The 13,169-nt window shown below is 33.2% G+C and overlaps 1 non-coding gene across 1 annotated transcript; it reads right to left on the minus strand.

The window, feature by feature from the left end:
* Nucleotides 1-12,322: 12,322 nt before the first annotated feature.
* TRNAL-CAA (transfer RNA leucine (anticodon CAA)) lies at nt 12,323-12,406 on the minus strand. The gene has a single exon. It is a non-coding gene; the product is annotated as a tRNA-Leu (tRNA).
* Between the last annotated feature and the right edge of the window lie 763 nt (nt 12,407-13,169).

Raw genomic sequence — 13,169 nt, forward strand, 5'->3', positions numbered from 1 at the left:
TTTAAGTAGGTACTGGGCAACGCTTTGAAATGTGTACATTTGACCCATGCACACATAACGAATCTCACAGCTTGTGTTGTTACGACCGAAAAACTATTACTGTTTAAAATCTGTAAATGCACTAAATTAACAATAACTACTACTAATATGCTTCCCCCCTATATTCTTACACTATGTTTATTTATTGATATATTAGAAACGAGTAGGGCAATCTCGAATCAGTTAATGCCAGCAATCAAACTTGCATAAGAGATTATTTATTCGTTTATTCTTCCAAGACGTATTTAGAAGTCGGTTTATACAATAAAAACTATGCAGTGTGCTTTCGGGGAATGAAAACCAGAATTCATGATTTGTTTAAGAACGCCTGTTAAGCTCAGTCATGCCGTCATCATTTAAAAGAAAGAATATTGATATATCTAAGAGTATAAACTTTTTATTGAAAATGATGTGTCGAGGTATCCTAAGCACTTTTACGGAGTATGTAAAAACGGCGCCATGTCTACCACTGTAGGCTCTACAACTGTTGTACGAGGTGTATGGACATAAGCATTCAATATGTGTTATCTAGAAACCAATCTCAACGGCTTCCCTTGAGGGCTTATTGTCACTGTTTCCAGCGATGAACAAAGGAATTTCTGTGGATCGAATGGATATGATGCTCTGCCTATAAGATTAAGCTGAGAAATCAGGTTCTATAGATGAGCGATCTAAAGGGATAACTATGCGCAAAATATACTATGTGCATTGGAAACTCTATTCTAATATAGCCCTGACTGGAGATTTAAAGAATGTGTTGTGTCAGCCGTGGATAGCTTTGTTCGATACATTCAGACCGATCTAAAGAGGTTTGCCCGGAAAACACAAGGTATGTAGGTTTTCTACTGTTCTGGCGACAAATAAGAAGAAATTTTTGAAGTGTTTGCTTTAAAGGTAGAAAAGATATTCTTGTTCTTTCTTGACCTGTTCGTATTTGTGATTTCTAGAATTCCAGAAATATCTGTATGTATTTGTTCACTGTAAGGTATATATTTAATTCTATCTTCCATCTTCTATTACATATCTCAATACCCATTTAGGTCATTTTAATCTCATCCTTCAAGAAGCGTGAAATATTAATAAAAACTAAACAGTCTTTCAAGAAACTCTTCCTCTGTAAAATTCTCATTGTGCCTCATTAGATCATGTTTTCTTTTTTTCTTTTTATTGGGCATCATTAGATCATGTTGATATGTTTTATCTGCTTCCTATTCTTTCCCCAAAATTAGGAGATTTTGATTTTGTTGTTAGCTATATCCATTGCGCAGAAAATCTTAAAATGGTGATAAAAATAAGAGGACTGTGAACAATGAAACATTACTTCCATCCAGCTACAGTGACATTCTTTTGTTGGAATCTGAAAGAATTTATCAATCTCATGAGTAGCATGATGCTACCGACTGTATGTATTTAGAGAGCTTTTCTCCAGATTATGATGAGAAAGAATCAGATCTTCGGGGTCAGGTCCTAAACTGAAAGACGGAAAAGAGTTTGTCCAAAGGAGGAAAAAAAATTCTGACTGTAATATCTCTAAGAAAACAGGATGCCTTTTTCCATAGGGTACATGGATTCGAAAAAGCTGCAAAATGTGAGAGCATATGTCCTCACGCGTCTGAAGCTTTACAAGCTCATTCTACAAACACATTCTGATGGAGCCAAAGACCAGCATAGTAAAGTTAGTACTTCAAAAGGACTTAAAGACACAAGGGTAAAGGTGTTCCACTTCTACTGCTCATTAGTTTTATGATGTAGCGTATAGGTTAAAGTTTGATCATTCAAGCAAACTCCTAGATTGGCTTATGCCTAAAGCACACGTTGCTATAGATAGACTCGTGTAACCATAATATATTTCCAACAAAAATTTCACATTGTTTAACTTATTAGCTACAGACCATCTCGTTTCTGCCTATTTCCAGACCATGCCTAGACTAGGTATTCACCCACAAATAATGCTATGAATATATGAATTCATCGATTATTTCACAAGTTTGTTCTTAAAAATTAAAAAAGAACAATAAAGTTTATACACATTGTTAAAATGTATAGAGTTGTATTTTAATTTTCTGACATTAATGATTATCTTATTGTCTTGAGCTTAGCTCTGATACAAAATTTCTTGTTCCGAGCCTCTTAATACAAAATTTTATATTTTGTGAAACTTACAATGCTAGACAAAAGTGTAAGAATATATTTATTTTTTTAACAATATCAGAGTATGATCACACAAGGCAATTGCAATATACAAGTGATGATATATCTTTGGCATCTCATTTAAACCTCTCCTTCATATGTACACATGTTTTGATTGACCCTAGAAAACATCTCTGTTTAATCAAACACAACCAATTGAAATTGCATTTCGATTACCTCCTTCCTTTACCATACATGAAAACTTAAGACTATCAATTATGGTTGGTTACAAGAAAATTGACAATAGAAGAATATTAGTTGACAATAGATTAACATTATATATCGACAGCACAAACTTTATCCATCAAATTCCGTTTTAGCCTCTACAAAAAGTTGAAACCTTTTCATTTTATTCCATGTAATATTCTAACACTTTCTTATAATACTCTCTTGAATAGACCAATTAATAGAATATCATTCCTCTACCCTTCACATATTACTAAATAAAATACCTTGACACTGAGGATAGATCCTACATGATTTTAGCCAATGAAACCTTTCATTATTTCCAAGCAACATAAGGTCATGTTGCTCTTTATCCTCCCCCTGATACAACTCCAAGAGCCATATTTAGTTTCTTCACTAGCTACTAATTTATATTCATGTGCATTGGAGTCTTCTCCATATTCCTATACTGCCCTTTAAGCTTTCTTTTTCTTTTGCAAATAAATATTTTAGTAAATCAGTCATGGGATCAATGTTTAGATTTTCAAAAAGGCTCACATAGATTTCATATCTTTCAGATGTACTGATGAAAGAGATAATCCTCAAAAGGGAAAAACAAGAGATAATTTCTCAAAATGTAATGATGAAAGAGATAATTTCCCAAAAGGGAAAAATAAGAGATAATTTCCCAAAATGTACTGATGAAAGAGATAATTTCCCAAAATGTAATGATGAAAGAGATGATTTCCTAAAGAGGAAAAACCTAGATCTGACCTGCTAGAATCAAACCAATGACCTAAGGATTATTTAAGGAAATTTTTTCCCACTACAATCCTCTGCTCTACCAACTGAGGTAAGGTCAACTTTAGATTCTTTTTATCTGTTTAAAGCTACATAATCTAATATTTACATTGCCCTAAGAAAAACTCATAATATCAATAGGCGTACATTTAATTACTATAGAAAATCAATCATAGTTGAATAACGAAGAGGCAAAAACCCAAGCACCGGTCAAGAAAGGAAACCACTCTCAACAAGTAGATATCAAATTTGGACAAGTATGTGATGAGGTGGTGTGGAATAGATGACGCCATAATTCAATGGTAAGATTAAATGATCTGTACCAGCATGTACTTTCGAGGATAGATGAAGTGTGTGAGAAGGATGTGTTTTCTATGACCGAGACATTAAGCTAGCTCAGTTGATATTGGCAATTAATGTCAAATTTCTTTGCAGTAGTGGTGGAGGCTAGGACGAACTCATTAATAGCAATAATGGGAATGAGTATATATTCAATGCATCTAGTGGGAGTTTTTGTGGCTTGTGGAAGTGGTTTTTTGACAGTATGAAGTTGGTTTTGTGTTAAGCAAGTGCAATGGAGGCCAACTTCATGTTGAAAACCACCAAATTGTCGACAACATTCTTGGGACCGGTCTCAAGGAGATGCTTGAAGAGTATGTTCCGATCGAAGGATCCATTGTTTCTGAGGAGTGTCCATTTGGTTCTGGGGGAAGATGTGGAGGTAATTGGTCATAGATATCGAACAAGGGCATATATTTACTCCCTTATTATGGTGTGGTGGCTCAAATTGAGCTCCTCATGTGTGGAAGTGCGCAGGGTAATGCAAGCAGTTGTGCCACCAGAATATCTAAGCAATTTGGAGTAAGTGCTAGAGTGGGCGGTACCGGGTCGGGGGTTTGAGGTCTCTGAAGGTATTCGGGAGTACCATCAAGAGCTAAGGGGTAGAGATATTCGTTTCGTCAAACGACAAGAACCGATGAAGGCTAGGTTTAGAGAGATGATGAGTAGAGGGTGGGAGGCACTGAAAATGTACGTGCAGATAATGGAATTGGAAGATATTATAAGGTAGGCTCGTAAAGGAGTAGGGGATGTTGAAGCAGGTGGGAGAACACTACGCTTGAGGACTAGAAGCATGACAACAGAGATGGTGAAGGTGAACATACCTTTGGCTATTCTTCCAATGGGCAATTGAGGAGACCAGAGCCTTTGAAGAAGAGGGATCGAGTGCAGATGGAGGAGGCCATGCGAGGAAACAAAGGCGTGTGGACCCTAGCTCCTTCTTCAGTTAGCTCTCTTAATGAAGTCTTTTTACTGTGTTTTTGGCTTGGGTGTTTTTTGAGTTTTTCTCTAGTAGTTTGAACTGTTTCGTTGAAAATTCTTTGGGTTGATACTATAACAAGTCACTTTGGGGTGCTCACACTTTTTATTTTTTTGTATGCTGATACAACGATGGGTTAGTGGTTGGGGTTTCAAGGTAGTTTGGAGGGCGGTTTTGTAATGATGGTTTTTTGAAGGGTGGTTTGGAATTGCAAGTTTTTGATAGTTTGAAATGTAAACTTTCTATTACTAATTAATAAAAATCACAATATTACCGACAAAAAAACTATTAATAACTATTAAAATAAATATATTTATATAAAAAAGCTATTATTTATTCTTATATATGTATTTAAAAAATGAAAATTATATATATATCACTTAATTATATATTATGATATAATTTTTAATAAATATTTAAAAATTTAAACATATGAATTATTATTAAAAAAATTTAAATATACCATTCATATTAATTTATTATTTTACTAATTATAAATTTTTAAAAATAAAAACATAATAAAAAACATGGTTAAAGGCAGCAGCGGACTGGTTGATACGGGCCGATGTGACTGGGATATACCGGCCTGGGAATGGGAGCAGTGCGAATTTCAGAGTAACTGATATGAAAGTTCCAGGACTGCCTGAGCTTCTACGCATGCAAATACGGAATACGTTTATTGAAAAAGTTCTCGAGCAGTGAGAAATGTCGAGGTACAAATTTCAGAGTAACTGATATGAAAGCAATGTTAATCATAGGTATTTTAGAATTGACTTATCCGATTGAATGATTGTTTGCGCCCTTTACTTAATACCGAAGAAATTGAGTTTTGTTGCGTAGGTGTTTGGTCTCCTTCTGGCCCAGCTGCCTTGCTCATTCATTGAAAATCCCATCTGTAATATTCACCTGTAGTGGGATTTTGGTAGGTATTTTCCCACATGAAGATTGTAATAATTATAAGGGTGCAGTCAGTCCTGGCAGGCATGGAGCTGAAGGTTAGGTACAGCTCGATAGCCGTGGGCATTTGTAGGGCAGAGAGTCCCATGGTTGTGCACCTCCAATGCTTGTTATGCTAACTCAGAACGTGTGCGCCTTATCATTTGAAACAATGATTAAATATATACTAAAAGTATAGTTTATGTTGTTTTTGTATAATTGTAATCTGGGATGCATGATACAAATGTTCATTACAATCAACAGTAATGATCAATGTTTTGTTTTAAAAGGTTTTACTAAATAAAAATATATCTTTGGAATTGGAGGAAGTCAGATTTCGTTAATATTTTATGATATGATATAAATTGTATTTTTAATTATATACAACTTTTAAATAATATATTTTTTTTAGCTTAATCATGTGTTTTGTTTTATATTAGTTTAGTTTTTAGATGATATTATGTGATTCATTATTAATATGAGATAGAAAAATATATATAAGATAGAAAATATTCAAATTTAATATGAAAAGAAAATTGTATTCATTAAAAGTGTACATAAGCTTACGTTACATATTAGTTGTGTCGCCTAGTTATTACGAGTAAAATGTGATTTTTATAACAAGTTATATATCATTTATTAAAAATTATATATCAATCATGTTATCAAATGTATCTAATTGTGTCAAATATTAATATGAATGCATCAACTTCAAGTAAAAAATATCCATCCATTCAATATTGAATGTTTGTAACCATAACATATGCATTATAAAGCTTCCAATCAAACACAAAAGAAGGTAAATAATTTTTCGAAATTATTGATGTGAAATACAAATACAAGATCAATTGAAGTAAGCATAATAGATAAGTTTCTTATAGATACATGTTTTCTATTATTTATTTTTTTATATTATAATACAACTTAAACAAAGGTATTCTGATCTACAAAAACATTCTCCTAAGATTAAGTTAGTTTTCATATTCTTTTATTTGTTTTGTTGTTTTTCTATAGTACTTGTCATTCTATTTCTATATAACATATAGTCTAGAAGTTCAAGTTATCACCATTGATATCATTTGAAAGAAATCTTGAAACGACCTACTACTCTCCATTTTAAAAATCTTGCCTCTCACCCAAGACCACAAAGCTTAACAACTTTCTAGTATACAACATGGTGGTTGACATCTCCAATTTGGTCTCTATCTCTCTCTACTAGAACTTTACTTGTTGCCTCTAGTGATTTTGTTGTCCCTAAAGCTTTGGTGAGTTTTTTGTTGAAAAATTCCTTTGCAAATTTACAATACAAACCCTCAAAGGGTTCTTTTGGTATGGCTAAGAAGTACCTCCCTTGTGCTTCCTATATTCTATATGTGGTGCTTGGTGAGGAGTTGTTGGAAAATATCACCTACTTTGGAAGGAAGGGACAAGTTCGATCATGTGCAGACCTCACTTCCTAAGCTACAATACTAGATTTTGCAGCACTAGAACTTAGTGGTCATAGGTAAAGAAGATATTTACCCCTATGCCCATGGTTTTTCTATTACCTATTTTGGCTCTACATAAGATTGTGACATTGTTCTAAATCCGTGACTAGAAATGTTGGCCTCATCCTTTGTCCCTTCACCCATGGACATGCTTCAGTCCCCTACTTGTATATACTAATATTTCCCCTATCTATGAAGCTATTGATAATAAGCTAGGTCAATTTGTCAAGGAGGATCCTAATACTAGTTTTTTCTCCCATACTTCATATGCTTTTATTTTGATAGATTTGGACCACTTGATGTTTCTACCCACTAAGATATCCCTTAAGGTGAGAGATGGGCCATGACGATAGATTCTAGGCTAAAAAGGGATCTCTTTCTAGTGTAGAAACTATTTTTATATGAGCCATTTGGATTCTTCTTGTCCCCATGCTTCTCATCTACATTTTTCCTCACCTAATGGAAGGATGTTTACCACTATCATCTCACTATCTTTCTTGTTACTTTGGATGTTGGGTCAGAGTCTTCTACAAAATTACCATCTCCTTCCCCTACAAGTTGTCTATTTCGATGGCTCAGGCCCCTGTCGTTCATCATGTGGCTCCTTCTACACATTTTTTGAGTTCTAGTATTATTCCTTCTAGGTTTCTTGACTCACTATCTGCATACTTCATGTTCCCTCTCCAAATTTGGTGGTTTGTCTAAGCAATTCATGTACTTCTTCTATTGGTTCTCCTACCCCTACTCCATTGATTTATTTAATCAAATATGTTTCTTCTTAGACTATTGTTCACCACAACAAAAAGAGCTATTCTCTTATTGTTTTGAATATATAGATTGTCCCCTTGGGACCATTAATGGGCCCCAACCCTAACTTGTAGCAAGGCCTAGTTTAGTGTTTTATCCTGCTTTATGGATTGTTTTATTTAATTTCTACTCTACTTTCTGTGAGTTTTTGTTTTTACTCCTTTGTTTCTTCTAGTTACCCCTCTGGTAACCCTATGCTTTGTAACAGGGTTTGGGGCTTATCAAATACCCACTAATTTTGATGAAAATTATTGATATCATTTTCAACATAGTTATTATTTTCATTTATAGGTTTGAAATTAAATTTTAATTAGTTTTTTAATTTTTTTTATAGTTACAACTATTATGGTTTTAGTTTTAATGTAAAACACATTGTTTAAAAATATTTTCTTAGTATGTCAAGCTATAACTTTGTTAAATAGTGCTCTACTTAAAGATTGGTAAGAACTTAAAATCTTATCTATCTGAATTTCTTTTATAAAATGTGTAGTAATTCTTGTAATTTTTCAATCTAACTCAAATTTTAAAGTTTCCTTCTAAATATTTACAGCTTAGATGATAGGAAATTATTCCTCTAAAAGTTTTCAAATTCAATCATACACAATCTTATTTGAAAGATGCATGTGTCAAAGAGAAAATATTCAAAGGAAAGATTAAATATCTTTGTATATATAATTAAAAAAATTGGGAATAAATATTTACATATCAAAAAAGTTGTGGAGAAAAATAATAATTGCTCATTCCACTTGAAACCCAATGAATTCAAGTTCAAAAATAATGTAAGTAAAGGTCCCTGATTTAATAAACTAGCCTTTCATGCATCATCTTTCTTGTCGCAACTATTACACATAGGAATATAGCACCATAAAATAATATTTTATAGCACACAGTTCATATAACATCATATGTAGCACCAATCGCATAATTGGTAGCAACCCATATATCTAAAAATGCATCTCGTAGTAATATAGCTTAGATATAAGAAAGTCAAGAAAGTTGATCAATAACATTGCTACTAATGATCTAAAATATATAACAACCAAAATCCTTCTTCAAACATTCTCAAAGAAATCAATTTGATAAGAAAAGTAAAACAATGAAAATATAAAAGCTAGGATTTTTGTCATACAAGATTACTCATGAACTAAGGTGCTCCTATATGAAACACATTAGACTATGGAAATTCACTATGAGATTCAAGATCATGAAAATTTAATAAAATTAGAAATATTGATTCCATGCTTATTAACCTTAAATGCATTAATTCAAGTTGATTAATCTATTGGTCTATTTTTAAATTTCACTAAGTCTTCTCTATATTATTTTCTCCCAATCTTCTTAATCAGTTAGGAATTTACCACTAATTTTATTTTCTCTCATTGTTTATTGGTAAATATTTGTAATGGTGGTAAAATTAAAGTTTCATCAATTAAGATAATAAAACCATCAATCTTATCTAATTAACCCCAAAAAATAAAAGAAGGTAAATTCAATAGATCTAGCCACATTTCAATTACAAAAAAGACTAAAATATTAGTTAAATTTACCTATTTGTTGTTGGGACTTTTTGAATTCATATTTGATTTTTATTGTGAAGTTTAGGGTAAAACAATGCACAATTATTTATTCATTTATTCTTCCAAGAATTATTTAGAAGACGGTTTATACAATAAAAACTATGCAGTGTGCTTTCGGGGAATGAAAACCAGCATTCATTTGTTTAAGAACGCCTGTTAAGTTCAGTCATGCCGTCATCATTTTAAATGAAAGAATATAAACTTTTTATTGAAAACGATGTGTCGAGGTATCCTAAGCACTTTGACGGAGTATGTAAATACGGCGCCATGTCTACCACTGTAGGCTCTACAACTTTTGTACCACTTCTATGTACCGTGTTATCTAGAAACCAATCTCAACTGCTTCCCTTGAGGGCTTATTGTCACTGATTACAGCGATGAACAAAGGAATTTCTGTGGATCCAATGGATATCATGCTCTGCCTCTAAACATAAGCTGAGAAATCAGGTTCTATGGATGAACGATCTAAAGGGATAACTAAGCGGAAAATATACTATGTGCATGGGAATCTCTTTCCTAATATAGCCCTGACTGGAGATTTAAAGAATGTGTTATGTGTCAGCTGTGGATAGCTTTATTCGATACATTCAGACCATCTAAAGAGGTTTGCCTGGAAAACACAAGGTATGTAGGTTTTCTACTGCTCTGGCGACAAATAGGAAGAAATTTTTGAAGTGTTTGCTTTAAAGGCAGAAAATATATTTTTTTCTTTCTTGTCCCGTTCTTATTTGTGATTTCTAGAATTCCAGAAATTTCTGTTTGTATTTGTTCACTGTACGGTATATTTTTAATTCTATCTCCCATCTGCTATTACTTATCTTGATACCCATTTAGGTCATTTTAATCTCATCCTTCAAGAAGCGTGAAATATTAATAAAAACTAAACAGTCTTTCAAGAAACTCTTCCTCTGTAAAATTCTCATTGTGCCTCATTAGATCATGTTTTCTTTTTTTTTTTATTGGGCATCATTAGATCATGTTGATATGTTTTATCTGCTTCCTATTCTTTCCCCAAAATTAGGAGATTTTGATTTTGTTGTTAGCTATATTCATTGCGCAGAAAATCTTAAAATGGTGATAAAAATAAGAGGACTGTGAACAATGAAACATTACTTCCATCCAGCTACAGTGACATTCTTTTGTTGAAATCTGAAAGAATTTATCAATCTCATGAGTAGCATGATGCTACCGACTGTATGTATTTAGAGAGCTTTTCTCCAGATTATGATGAGAAAGACTCAGATCTTCGGGGTCATGTCCTAAATTGAAAGACGGAAAAGAGTTTGTCCAAAGGAGGAAAAAAAAATTCTGACTGTAATATCTCTAAGAAAACAGGATGCCTTTTTCCATGGGGTACATGGATTCGAAAAAGCTGCAAAATGTGAGAGCATATGTCATCACGCTTCTGAAGATTTACAAGCTCATTCTACAAACCCATTCTGATGGAGCCAAAGACCAGCATAGTAAAGTTAGTACTTCAAAAGGACTTCAAGACACAAGGGTAAAGGTGTTCCACTTCTACTGCTCATTACTTTTATGATGTAGCGTATAGGTTAAAGTTTGATCATTCAAGCAAACTCCTAGATTGGCTTGTGCCTAAAGCACACGTTGCTATAGATAGATTCGTGTAACCATATTTTATTTCCAATGAAAATTTCGCATTGTACCATCTCGTTTCTGTCTATTCCGAGACCAAGCCTAGACTAGGTATTCACCCACGAATAATAATATTATATTTTTGTTTTATATACATTGTTAAAATTTATTGAATGTTCTGACATTAATGATTGTCTTGAGCTTATCCCTGATACAAAATTTCTTGTTCCGAACCTCTTAATACAAAATTTTATGTTTTGTGACTTACAATGCTACACAAAACTGTAAGAATATTTGTTTTTCTTTTAAAAAATCAGAGTATGATCACACAAGGCAATTGCCATATACAAGTAATGATATCTCTTTGTCATCTCATTTAAACCTCTCCTTCATATCTACACATGTTTCTATTGACCCTAGAAAATGTCTCTGTTTAATCCAACACATAACCAATTGAAATTGCTTTTGATTACCTCGTTCCTCCACCATACTTAAAAATTTAAGACTATCAATTATGATTGTTTACAGAAAAATTGACAATAAAAGAATATTAGTTGACAATAGCACTATATGCATCAAATTCCTTTTTAACCTAAAAAAATTGAGACCTTTTCATTTTACTCCATGTCTACCTTGGTGCATTACTAAATAAAACACCTTGATAAGGATAAATCCTACATGATTTTAACCAATGAAAACCCTTCATTATTTCCAAGCAACATAGTGTCATGTTGCTCTTTATCTTCCTCCTGATACAACTCCTGGAGCCATATTTAGTTTCTTCACTAGCTGCTATTCATGTGCATTGGAGTCTTCTCCATACTGCCTTTTAGGCTTTGTTTTTCTTTCCCAAATAAATATTTTAGTAAATCAGTTATGGAATCAAATTTTAGATTTTCAAAAAGGCTCACAAAGAATTCATATCCTTCAGATATAATGATGAAAGAGATAATTTCCTAAAAGCAAAAAACAAAAAACAATTTCTCAAAATGTAATGATGATAGAAATAATTTTCCCAAAAGGGAAAACCCAGCGACCTAAGGATTTTTTAAGGAAAACTCATAATAGCAACATTCGTACATTTAATTACTACAGAAAATCAATCGTAGCTGAATAAAGACGCAGGCGCTGGTCAAAAAAAGGAAACTACTCTCAGCAAGCGCTGGTCAAAAAAAGGAAACTACTCTCAGCAAGCGTTGGTCAAATAACGAAATGAAACCACTCTCAGGAAGCAGATATCCAATTTGGATTATGCATCTGTAAGTTGTCTGTAAAGCAAGTCAGGGGCATTCTGAGAATTGAACTCGTGACCTCCTGCACACGCTTATAAAATTACCCTTCAATCTGATTACACGATATGTCACGATGAATTTTTAAACTACTTACTTAGAGATAGTCAAAACAAATGTCAGAAGTGGGGTTTGAACCCACGCCCTCGTTAGAGGACCAGAACTTGAGTCTGGCGCCTTAGACCACTCGGCCATCCTGACCTTGAATGATAATTTTCGAACTTCAATATTTTTTAAGTATATCTCGCCTCTATGTTATTTTCTCCTTGCTATATTTTAATGGTGAAAACAGTATACCCATGTTCATTTTTCGTAAGTTTTAGTTCATTGACCGAGGCTGTTTTTAGTGTTTTAGTTGTTATAGATAGACTGCCGCAACCATATTATATTTCCAAAGAAAATTACGCATTGTGTAACTCATTAGTTACAGATTATGTCATTTCTGCCCATTCTCAGATGAGACCTAACGCTAGGTATCGACCCAGTACTTGTATGGATCAGATCTATGCCCCTGAGAAACGGAGAGAAGATTTCTGCTTTAATAATTCAAAAAGAATCCCCCAACAAATAAGGCTATTGTTCTTCGGAATGAAATCAGTATCTTATCTTGATCATTATCTTCTGGAAGTAAATTCATAACACACGAATCTGCACTAATTTTTCAACCACGGTGGTTTGAGCAAGCTAAACAATTGCTGCCGCCAACAGATATTTTTCGGTTACTCCAGATCAGGTAAAGACTTTATAGTGATTTATCCAACTAATACTTTAGGTCTCTTTAGTTGCTTATGTATATGGAGACTCCTAGTGCTCTAAAAATTGAGCAAATGTTTATGAGTTGGAAAATGGCAAAACATTTTTGCGGCTGTTGGAATAATGGATCTCGTTTTATAATAGGATAAAATGGTAAAATGTGAGTTTTTTTTTCCAATTTGGAACGAGGCAAAAATTTGAAAATTATGTG

Source organism: Cryptomeria japonica, chromosome 8 (assembly GCF_030272615.1).
Source record: "Cryptomeria japonica chromosome 8, Sugi_1.0, whole genome shotgun sequence".
Classification (NCBI taxonomy): domain Eukaryota; kingdom Viridiplantae; phylum Streptophyta; class Pinopsida; order Cupressales; family Cupressaceae; genus Cryptomeria; species Cryptomeria japonica.